Genomic DNA, 12,109 nt, shown 5'->3' with positions numbered 1-12,109 from the left:
AAAATGTCTCTCATGAAAACAAAAATAAATACAAAAAATATAGCCGCAAGCGGCAATCATCGGGTTCAAGCACCAACTGGCACAATGGTGCCTACTAGAGCATAGGATGGTGATGTGTAAGAAGGGCTAATCTGATTGGAGATGCCCTGACACATTTAGAGATTATCACATTTTTTTCACCTGTTATTAATGTTGAGCAGAGGCCTTTCAACCTGATCAGTGCTTAAATTCACATGTAAATCTAGTGAAGTTTGTAGGATATTCATCATGTGAGTTAGAACTAGTCAAAAGGTGTCTACATGTTATCGGTATTGATCAGGTGGCTTCAACCAGAATGTTCACAAAGTGGTATTCAGATTGACCTTTTAACCTTTGCAAAACAAGCTGAAATGTTTGACCAAACAAGTTTAAATTAACACACCAGGAGTGCATTGTCTGACAAGACATGTAATTACAAAGTTATCCTAAATCTAGTGCTGAATTAAATGGCACTTCATCAAGCACCAACTGGCACAATGGTGCCTACTAGAGCATAGAATGGTGATGTGTAAGAAGGTCTAACACAATTGTTAATATAATATTATATTATATACTATATATTATATATTATATTATATTATACATTATATTATAATATTATATTATATACTATATAGAAATTATATAGAAATTAAAAGTCTTTCACCTGTTGTTAATGTTGAACAGAGGCACAAAGGAGTGCATGTTCTGATATGACATGTAATTACAATGTTATTCTTAATCTAGTTCTGTATTAAATGGCGCTTCATCAGAGTGATATTGTACAGAGGTCTTTAACATTGTGAGATTACAGCAAATACTGCAGAGTTACAGCAATTTAGGTTAGAAATTCCAAGGACGCACAGATTGCTTGATGTCTGGACACTGTTGTATGTGACATTTTCACAAATGTTTTTAATGAATATTTACTTAGAGACTCTACAGTGTGCAACAAGACCAAAATGGAGGTGATAGGCCAAATATCCAGAGAGTAGTTTCAATATAGCTATTTTCAAACAATTAGCAATTATGAATGAACAAAGCACTTTTTAAACATAGTTGTATTGACAAATTTGTCAGAGCCACTGTACTAAATATGGCAAAAACAATAGATGTCAAAATAGTACAGTATGATTGACACATAGTAGATTTTTTGGAACAGCGCCCCCAGTGGTCAGATTGTTTCAGCACTTTGCAGGTCACTACAGTGTCTCCACCTGAACATAACTGTCAAGTGTCATCCTGATTGGTCAACATTCAGCCTGCCAAAATGTCTGCTGAATGCTGATTGGCTGATGGTGTTCAGCCATGTTGATTGATTAAGTTGCCCTTTGAACATCCTTTAGAGACTATAGGATAGATTTTGCATGCTAATTTTCAGCTTGCTAGGTTGCACGGTTGCTGAGAAACAGTGCTCCAAATTTAACTGTTGGAGTGAATGGGGCATATATCCGGAAGGACTCATTTGCATATGGCGGCCATATTGTTTACAAATTTCACACTTTTTTGATGAATATTGAAGGCCATGCTCTCATGAGTATTTTGATACCAAACATGCCAGGATTGGTCAAAATTCCTAGGACTAGTTCGCAAAAGTATGTTTTGCATATTATGCAAATTAGCAAAAAATCTATATAGACGGAAGTGCATGGTCTAAATTGGAAAGTTGGATGCATCAAAAAAAGGAATCCATCAAAAAAAGAATTTTGAATGTAGGTCTTATGGTTTTTGAGTTATTGAAGAAAATGTGAAAAATGAATTTCCTTGTTTATAGCGCCACCACTTGACCAATCGGTGCCATTTTTGTTGTCCACCGAGATGCACTGATACTACATCTACCTACTAAGTTTCATATCTTAACAGAATAAGAAAAATCTTAACAAAAACAATAGGGTTCTACGCACCTTCGGTGCTTGCACCCTAAAAATCACCAAAATGTATAATCAAAATATGAGTTCTTGGACTATATTGGCATCACCAGCAGTTTATTTCTTTCTCAGACTTTTTCCTGTTTTTAAGCACTTAGCACTGCTCTAAATAGTAATCCTTACCGTGTAATACAAGTCAGTGCATAAGAGGCTAAATACAAGATACATGGAACAAACTGAACTACTCTTTTCATAATTCTGAATATTTAGAACACAGGAAATGTGTTCTTTTTCAGTTGTGTAACCAGTTGTGACCCAAAATCATGTGTATTTTTGGGATTGGATCAACTAGAACTGTTTAAATAGGAAGATTATTATATATTATGTTTAGGGCCGTTGTCCTGCTGGACGGCGAATCTCCTTCCCAGTCTCAAGTCTTTTACAAATTACAACAGGTTTTCAGTTTTTCCAAGATCTGCAGAGGAGAAGCAGGCCCAGAGCATGATGCTGCCACCACCATGTTTCACAGTGAGGATGGTGTGTTTAGAGTGATGTGCAGTGTTAATTCTCCGCCACACATAGCAGTTTGCATTCTGGCCAAAAATTAAATTTTGGTCTCACCTGACCAAAGTACCTTGTTCCACATGTTAGATGTGTCCCCAACATGGCTTTGGGCAAACTGCAAACAAGATTTTTTATGGTTGTCCCGTGGACAGGTTCCCCCACCTGAGCTGTGGATCTCTGCATTTCATCCAGAGTGACCATGGGCCTCTTGGCTGCATCTCTGATCAGTGCTCTTCTTGTTCGGCCTGTAAGTTTAGGTGGGCGGCCATGGTCTTGGTAGGTTTACAGTTGTGCCATACTCTTTCTATTTCCGGATAATGAATTGAACAGTGCTCAGTGAGATGTTCAAAGCTTGGGAAATCTTTTTTATAGTCTAAGCCTGCTTTAAAAGTCTCCACAACCTTCTTTCCTTCTTTACCTTATTAGTTCTTTAGACTTCATGATGCTGTTCTTTATGATACCTTTGAGGCCATCATGGAGCGGCTGTATTTGTACTGAGATTAGATTACACACAGGTGGGCTCTTTTTAGTCATTAGTGTAACGTCGGAATGCAATTCAGGTAATTCAGGCAACATCAGGTAACTTTTTTTTTTTTTCAGTTTTTTTTATTTGTGAAAAATGTTTTGAATCCTGCATAATTTTCTTTTCAATTCACAATTGTATACCACTTTGTGTTGGTCTTTCACATTAAATTCCAATGAAATATATTTATGTTTGAATTGCGTGTTCCATTTTTCTAACAGCAAGCTACTTATATGGGGAATTGGACCACCATTGTAGTGTAAGACAAGCTGAACAGAAGGGGACCCCAGGTGTCCTGGTTATTAAATGTTAATTAGAAGAACTATCAGTTAGGAAGTTGAGCACAATTCCTTGCACACAGAAAACACGCACACACACACACAGCAGGATTATGGAGATGTTCAACTGTCTCCTTTCTTCAGGACTACAGGCATGCAGTTACACTTGCTGCGTAACCCTCTTGGCAACCAAAACGAGCAGAAATCCGGAGTCTGCCGTTAATGGTAGAGAGCGACAGACGCTTTAAACGTCTTTTGAAGCCCAGATTCACACTGATATCCCCTCCTGGGTTGAGAGATTATAACAGAATCAGTGGCAGTGAGGCAAAGCGCTGGCAGAACTGTGCAAGCAGGTGAACTGCGCACATGGCGCATTAAAGCATGCGTTGATTACAGAGCCACACTGTGAGAATCACACTGCTTCAACACCAGCGGCTTGACACCGAGCGCTTAAGCGCTATGCTAATAACCCATTAGCTTCTCCGCTCGCCAACACTTCCCAGCATATATCACACTCGCGCCCGCACTCGCACAATAACCATAACCAAACTCTTTAATTACCTGAGAGCTTTATCTCCGCTCGGCTAAATTCATTGCACAATGAAGCTGATGGAAATATGAATGAGAGAGACATGTAAATTAATTTGGAGAGGAGATGAGAGCTCATTAAACAAACCGAGCAAGTATAGTGCATATTGATTGCTGCAACAGCAAAAGGAAAACGTGGCACTGTGATACATGATGGCATTGTGTGTGTGTGTGTGTATCAGCACAAAATTGCAGCTTTGCAGCTTCAGTATTAGAAGGGTCACACAAAACAATACAAAACAAAACACAAACCAGAACCCAAGTTAAACAAAGAACTTCCTAATATTTGAGGATGAATTAAACCAGATAGTCTGGTTAAAGAGGCATAATCAGACCCGTTTTACACATACATACTAAAATACATAACAACAAAAGAGGTCAAAACCAGAAGCCCCCAATTAGCACGGCCCAATTTACAGTAGCACATTAAATTCAGAGCTAAAATTCATTAAATTCGTCTGCATTGTAGACGAATACTAAAAACTCTACTAAAGTTATCCAAACTATAAAGAATTAAATAGTAAAAAGAAAAGTAATTTTTGAAATATGTTAGATTCTTCAAAATTGCACCTCTTGCATAGATGACAGCTTTCACAACTTGGCTGAATTTTCTCAGTCGCTTTTTTATAAGGTAGAGTCACCTGGAATTCAGGCTTTCAGTTAACAGCTGTGCTGAATAGGGGTGATCGATATGGCCCTAAAATATTATCACTATATTACATGATTTTCTGTGATAATGAAACTCTTGGCGATATGACAACTAAGAAAACACTGAATTAAAAAATATATATATTTTAAGAATACACTACTGCAACAAAATAATAATAATATATATATATATATATATATATATATATATATATATATATATATATATATATATATATATATATATATATATATTATTCAATATGATATGATATGGTTTACCTTTAACTGAGATATTAAAAAATACAAGAATGTTATCAGATTTGTAAGAGAAGGCAATGATCCAGAATGTCATGATACTAATAAGGCACTTAAAATATCTCCATATATCCAGGATTAAATTAAAATAAATGATACTGTACAGATATAGTCTGTCTCTATTAGATATATAATGGGAAATGAGAACCGTGTGATTTTTTTCTTTTGATAAAAACAGCAAAAAAGTAGTACTCTGACGTGATAATTAGGGATGGGTGATATGGCACGATATTTCAGGGTATAATTTCGCTTACGATATTTAAAAATGTTGGCGATATTATTGTGACTTACCAAGAGTTAATTACTTGAATTTCTTGTTCTCTTAATGTGTTTGAGAGCATCAGTTGTAAAGTTGTGAAGAAGTAGAGTTACAGGTATACAGTAAATAGTCCTATTTTAGTTCGTTTTTACTCAACAAAATAAAGAAAAAAAACACTATATTAAGAAATGAAGGTCAATAACTTTGAAAGTATCCTTTGAAAGTACAGTCACCAAGACCGTCAATGACATTATGATGAAACTGGCTCTCATCAGGAACACCCCAGGAAAGGGAGACCAAGAGTTAAATCTGTTCCACAGGATACGTTCATCAGAGTTACCAGCCTCAGAAATAAGCTAACAGCATCCCAGATAAGAGCCACCTAAATGCTTGCTTTATAGAGTATTTTTGGTTTGCCTGTTTACTACATGATTCCTTATGTGTTCCTTCATAGTCAGAAAAACACTGAACGATAAAGGTGTGTCCAAACTTTTGAATGATACTCTACATTGTTTTTTAAAGAAAATCAATAAATATTCAGTACTGTTGGAAGTTTTTGATACTTATTAGTTTATTCATATAAAATATTTAGTAGAAAATAGGAGATAGGACTAAGTTTCAGGGCCTCGTAAAAATCAGATGTCCCACACAGACTCACATCAGATTAAGCCAGAAGGTGTGAGAGCAATGGTGTGACAACAATTAGTGCAGGGGTGCCTGACACATCCAAGGGGGAAGGAGACTAGTTTATGACCTTACGACCTGACTTTTGTTCAAATCAAGAGTCTATGTATTTCCCATATGTTTGCGTGAAACCATTTGTGTAAAACCAAATGTTGCTTATGTGTGTGTGTCATCTGTGCTGTATAAAAGTCTGATCCAGAGTTGGCCAAGGAGTTCGACTCTGACAGCTGGCCGAGGATGAACGAACCATATAAACCTGCTTTTCTCTGAACCTGAACTCAAAAGTATTTGATTGGTTGATAAAAAATGACAAGAGAAACCACACTGTTGAGGACACTGGCAAAATAAAACCCAACACTACTCTTTCACTCAAGTCACACAATTTAAGTAGGCTAAAAGCTAATTCTGCCAGAACTTGGAACAATCTCCTTAGATAGCTAAACACATTCAGTACCATCTGTACACCATCTGCATTTTCCTAAAAATCCAACCACCTGCAAAGTAACACGGAATCGCGGACACATGTGAAGGCAATGGGTTGAGATTAGGTCATTGGTTGCCAGGTCTGTATGGAACCCTGGTTTGCCAGGGGATTCTGACCATAGACCACTAAAGTCATGTCATTATTTTGTAGTCTGCGCCATGTTGTTTATGCCCATATTTGGGGTTCCGTGTCTAAGAGCTTCAGGTCAATGAAAAAAATGAGCTTTTTAAAAACTGGCCTCCAACACATTCTAATAAATATGTTCAAAACCCTGTACATTTTATTCTGTGTACATTTACCTCCTAAACATCACTGGATCCTCTGAATTACGAGATCATTTAAGAGTCATAATGAGAAAAATTCTAGCTTTAAGCTAATGCTACAGCGCAGCTGCAGAGATCGGCAAGGGACTCTTTTCGGCGCAACACCAGTGAACCCCGGCTAGATTGTGTTTTGGATTATTATTTTTCTTCTTCACAGTGGATCCTTAAATTATTAAAACAAGCAAAAAAAAATTCTTATCAGTATGGTGATGTTAAGCAGTGTAGCCTGTGTTAGAGCTTTAAAATGCAGATAATAAGAAAAAAGTGAGCTTTTACTGTTTACTGCCCCACAGGGTTTATTACTTAGTTATGCTCATTATTTTTTTTACAGCACACCTGACCCAAATAATCAACTAACAACTAACTAATTAACTAAATATCTGCCCTCGCTGTGGTAAACTGAGTGATACAGCAGGAAAATTAGCAGGACAGAGTTACTCAAGACCCACAGAGCTAACTTAAGAACCATAGAGACTAAAACACTTGATGTAAAAAGACTTAATGTGTGTTTTTTTTAACCCACTAAAACCTATTTTAAGGATAAATCTTAATATGGCTTAATGTACTAAAACATTGAGCCAGAAACGCCAAACATCTAAATATTTTGGATCAGCTGTGTGTAATATGCTGTAAACATACAGCCGGAGTTCACTGGTGTTGCGCTGAAAAGAGTCCCCTGCCAATCTCTGCAGCTGCGCTGTAGCATTAGCTTAAAGCTAGCATTTTTCTCATTGCGACCCTTAAACGATCTCGTAATTCAGAGGATCCAGTGATGTTCAGGAGTAAAATGTACACTGAATAAAATGAACAGGGTTCTGAACATATTTATTTAACACAGAATGTGATAGAGACCAGTTTTTGAAAAAAACTTTTTTTGAAAAAACGCTTAGACGTACAGAATGACGCAAGACTTCAGTGGTCTATAGTTCTGAAGAGACTCATGTGAGATCATACAGGAGATAAACTGTTGGGTTTATGGTAAAATCAGCTGCAGTACTTGCATACTGTTCTGTCTTTTACTGCATATAATAAAGCATACATAAGTGTATAAAATCGACTCACATCCATTACAATATGAATACTTACAAAATATGTTTAAAAATCACCGGAAGTTCTACATTTTTTTTTTTTCATTTGGGATCCAACAATGTTTTGAGCTCCACAGTTTAATACTTCCATGTCTTGAACTCTCGTTATTCAACAATGCCAAATACAGTAAATACAGTTTACTATTCTGGGATGCCTCTAAATAAAGTGAACATACAGTGAAGGTCAGTGCTACTCTGCTGTAGAGTTTGAGTGCTTTTCACTCAAGATGTCAACTGTGTTTCTACTGTCCTTCATGTCCTATAACCCAATTTTATGGATACCTGCATTCTCCTATCTCACACACACACACACACACACACACACACACACACACACACACTCACACACTCACACAGGTCACCTTCATGTCTGCCACACCATGAACAACTGTCCCAGACCCAGTCCACTAGAGAGTGTGTTATGTGTACAGGCATGTTGGCTCGGAAGTGTGTGCTATGCCGTACGTCTCTAACCATCGCTTGTCGACTGAGCGTGACATGAAATAGGTCCGGTATCCCTGGAGACGGACACAGTCTCCGCTGTCCTTATTCTGTCACTCAGCTCCCATTAAACCAGCGGAAACAACAGAACAGCTGCAACCAATTCACTCAGCTCACAGGAGCGAATCGGGAAACAGAGGTAAATAATGGCCATCTGATTTGCAAGGCCATGCTTTACTGCGGTGAAGAGAAAGAGTCTGTCACTGATGCCCTCCAGCATGGCTGACCGGTGATGAAGGCCAAGGTGTCTCCTGTCTGGGCTGTTTGTGAGCTTAAGAAGTAGTTTTTTCAAGTCATCTGTTGTCATAAAAACTGCTGCTGTTCACATCGGAAGTCCTTTAAAAGTTAACTCTAAAACCAATTTTTTTTTTTCAATCATTTTCAGATAAACATTCTTTTTAGCATTACGTTAAAACTTGTGGGGTGCCGAGTGGTCCAGCGGTCTAAGGCGCTGCCACTGTGAGCAGGAGGTCGCAGGTTCGAACCCCTGCTCATGCAGCTTTGCCATCAAGCTGCCGGCTTCAGAGGGAGCAAAAATTGGCCCTGCTCCCTCTGGGTGGGTAGATGGCGCTCTCTCCCCACATCATTCCTAGGGTGATGTCTGCAGCACAGGGCGTCTGTGAGCTGATGTACCGGAGCCGAGCCGCTGTGCTTTCCTCCAAGCGCGCTGGCTGCTCGGCAATGCTGCATCAGCAGCTCGAAAAGAAGCGGTGGCTGACTTCACATGTATCGGAGGAAGCATGTGTTAGTCTTCACCCTCCAGGTGTGTTGTGGCATTACTAGTGATAGGGGGAGTCCTGTGTAAATTGGGGAGAAATTGGGGAGAAAAATGGGAAAAATTTGAAAAAAAAAAAAAAAAAGTTAAAACTTGTAACCTGTCCAACAACAGCCATTTCATTCTGAAAAACTGCTAATTCTGTGTAGTGCCTTTAATTTCGCCCTATATTTAATAGCGATACAGAAATTGCATTTTCTTCTATTACAAGACCTCTTACTGATATATCTCAGTATAGTCACCCAGACTGGGAATTGAACCCCAGTAATGTTATCCACTGCACACATCAACTAGAGATGGGACCGATCCGATACAATACAGTATCGGGGCCGATATTGACGTAATTTAACAAATTGGATATCGGGCGAGTGCGGCCGATCCACATTCCAGTACGCAGCTGGACAATAAACCCGCCGTAACGTTAACATGAAACGCATCACTGATCCAGATTCCAGTTTCACAGTTTACCCTGAACCCCCAGCAGCTTCAGTCTGCAGCTGACTGATTGAACTGTAGCATTTAGCATCATCAATTTGCTGCTAGCCATCTCCATTAAGATCTGCAGTCTGTTAGCCTAGCTAGCATCGGGCTGACAGCTGCATTCCGACATTGTGAATGTAATAATTAAATATCTTAAGTGAACTACAGCTATAATTCACATTAAATATCAAACCACAGATTCTACCCACTCTAATCAGCACTAAAACAAATCAATCTGTTATTAAAAAACAGTGATTAATTCAGCTATGAAATACAGTTAGCGTGGCTGGTTAGCTGTTAGCCATTGCAGCTAATCCACTAAGCTACGTGTCAAAATAAAAGACTCCTGCGCAACCAGTGCAAAAACTTGCTCTAGAGCCCTGTATTTAATATTTAACTTTTAAAAATATTTAACAAAAATTTAAATATTTAATTTGAAAGAAAACTATTGTGTGTTTGTATATAAAGTGTGTCAAATAAATGACTTTTGAATGCATTTATATTAAATGCACTTGTTTATACACTTTAAAGAGCTGTGTGGTCTGTTTCAGCCTCATTACGTAACCTTAATCATAGTACTATTAATAAACTAAAAGTATCAGTATTTGGGTCGGTATTGGCAGTTTTATATCAGTTTTATATCGGAATCAAATTGGAGCTGAAAAAAGTGTATCGTACCATTACTAACACCAACCATGACATTTCCACCTCCATGGTTTTCATGCTCAAGTGCTGGGCTTGGTTTTCACCAAACATGTCATCTGTAACTGTGACCAAATAACCCAAATTTGGATTCATCTGTCCAAAGAATGTTGAAGTCCTGCTCTTGGTCCGTGTGTCTTTTGGAACGGTCTTGCCCTGATTTATTTGTGAGGGTAGTGGTTTCAATCATCCCATGAAAACCAAATTAGCTTGGTCTCTTTCTGGTGGTAGATGCTGTACCTTGACATAAAAATGTGGCGAGAGCTACCTATAGGTCCCACAATGACATTTTAGGATAGTTGGAGATTTTTTTGTGCTTTTTGTGCTTAGGTGTTGCTAGGATGTTGTAAAGAGTTATGTTGGTTTCTGTTTTACATGGGAATTATTTATTCGTACAGTGGAACAACTGATTTCTGATTGCTCGGAGATCTACATATACTACATATACATCCTTCTTTTTGAAGGTGTTGGATAGTTCTTTGCACATGTTGTGCTAAGCTCTTGGGCTCAACTTGCTAGGATGTTTAACAATGGAACTGACTTCTAATTGCTGTGAAATCTTTCTCAGACCCAACCGCATCTACATCCTTCTTTTTATAGGTGTTGGTTAGTTCTTTGGATCAACTTTAAGCTCTTTGGAGTTTCTGAAGCAGATTGGAAAGGGAAGGGTGTATATGTTTGCTCTTCAAATATCAACAACCTTTCTCCAGATTTGCTGACTCTCCCTTTAATGTGATGGTATCACTCAGTGAAGCATCATTTAATTAAACCCACCGAAGTCTAATTAATTTTCACTATATTAAATAATACTGGCCAATAAAATAACTGCTGGCACTGGCGACCGGATTTTCATATTGGTCATATAGAGCGATTCCAATCACCCACCTCTAAAATAAACAAGCATTAATCCGTGCAATACATATTTATTCCGGTATTAATCCTCATAATCCACAGAGTAAGTAGGAGGCTGTGTTTACGGAGGACGCCACTCCTCTGCACATAGCAGCCTTACTGAACAAATAAACTGCCAATTAGTTCTGCTCTGGTTAGATTGCTTTAACATGCTTATTTCAATAAGTGGCGCTTTCCAGTGCTCTGCTGGATCAGATATTAAATAAATATGATTAAAGTATAAAGAAGTGATAAAGGACTCGCACGTTTACTCAGCTCATTCTTCTGTACCTGCACACCTGGACACCGCTGATGGGTTGTGTGATGAATTTGAACTCTAGGGGGCAGAGTGGAGTCACAGTGGGATTTGAGCAGGTGGCCCAAGGGAGGTGCTCTGCTCCACTGGACAGAACCTGCCCTGAACCCTCCCTCCCTCCCTCCCTCCCCACAACAACGGCCTGACAGGAAGAAATGGAGCACTGCACCAGCACAAACACCGCTAACAGAACTTAAGTGGGAGTGGAGCATTCACACATAGTGTTCACACAAGCGGTGTGTGTGTGTGTGTTATATTATTATATCCATTATAAGTGCATCGGTTACTGGGTTACAGTGAGAGCATCTAAAAGTGTTTTACTATATGTGTGTGTGTGTGTGTGTGTGTGTGTGAGAGTTTTTAATGCATAATTAACAAGGTCAGGCCTAATGAAGCACCGTGGAATAAAGTTCAGGATGTCCCTAGGCTCTGTTCACTCTGTTACATCCCCACTGAGAGAGAGAGAGAGAGAGAGAGAGAGAGAGAGAGAGAGAGAGAGAGAAAATAGAGAAGATAAGTGTAAACAAAATTGCAGAAAATGAGAAAAGAGAGAAGAGAATAGGGAAAAGGTATGAAAAAGAATAGTGAGAAAAGGAGACAGATATAGAAGTACGCAGGAATATAGTGATTGAGAGAAAAGACGACAAGAGAAAAGAAGAAAGGAAAAATAAAGAACAAGATGGATTAGCAAAAGAGAGAAGAAATGGAAAAATAAAAAAAGATTGAAAGGGAGAAGAAAAAAAAGAAGAGAAGATGTGAGAAGAGAAGAACATTTAGGAGAGAATTGAGGAAAAGATAGAA

General features: G+C 38.4%; 1 protein-coding gene across 2 annotated transcripts in view; it reads right to left on the bottom strand.

The window, feature by feature from the left end:
* Positions 1-12,109, bottom strand: part of prkn (parkin RBR E3 ubiquitin protein ligase) — a 211,086-nt gene that overhangs the window by 151,866 nt on the left and 47,111 nt on the right. The window lies entirely within an intron of this gene.

The sequence above is a fragment of the Astyanax mexicanus genome, chromosome 7, assembly GCF_023375975.1.
Source record: "Astyanax mexicanus isolate ESR-SI-001 chromosome 7, AstMex3_surface, whole genome shotgun sequence".
Classification (NCBI taxonomy): domain Eukaryota; kingdom Metazoa; phylum Chordata; class Actinopteri; order Characiformes; family Acestrorhamphidae; genus Astyanax; species Astyanax mexicanus.
Note: the sequence above shows the minus strand (reverse complement) of the source record. Positions and strands in the feature narration are given on the sequence as shown.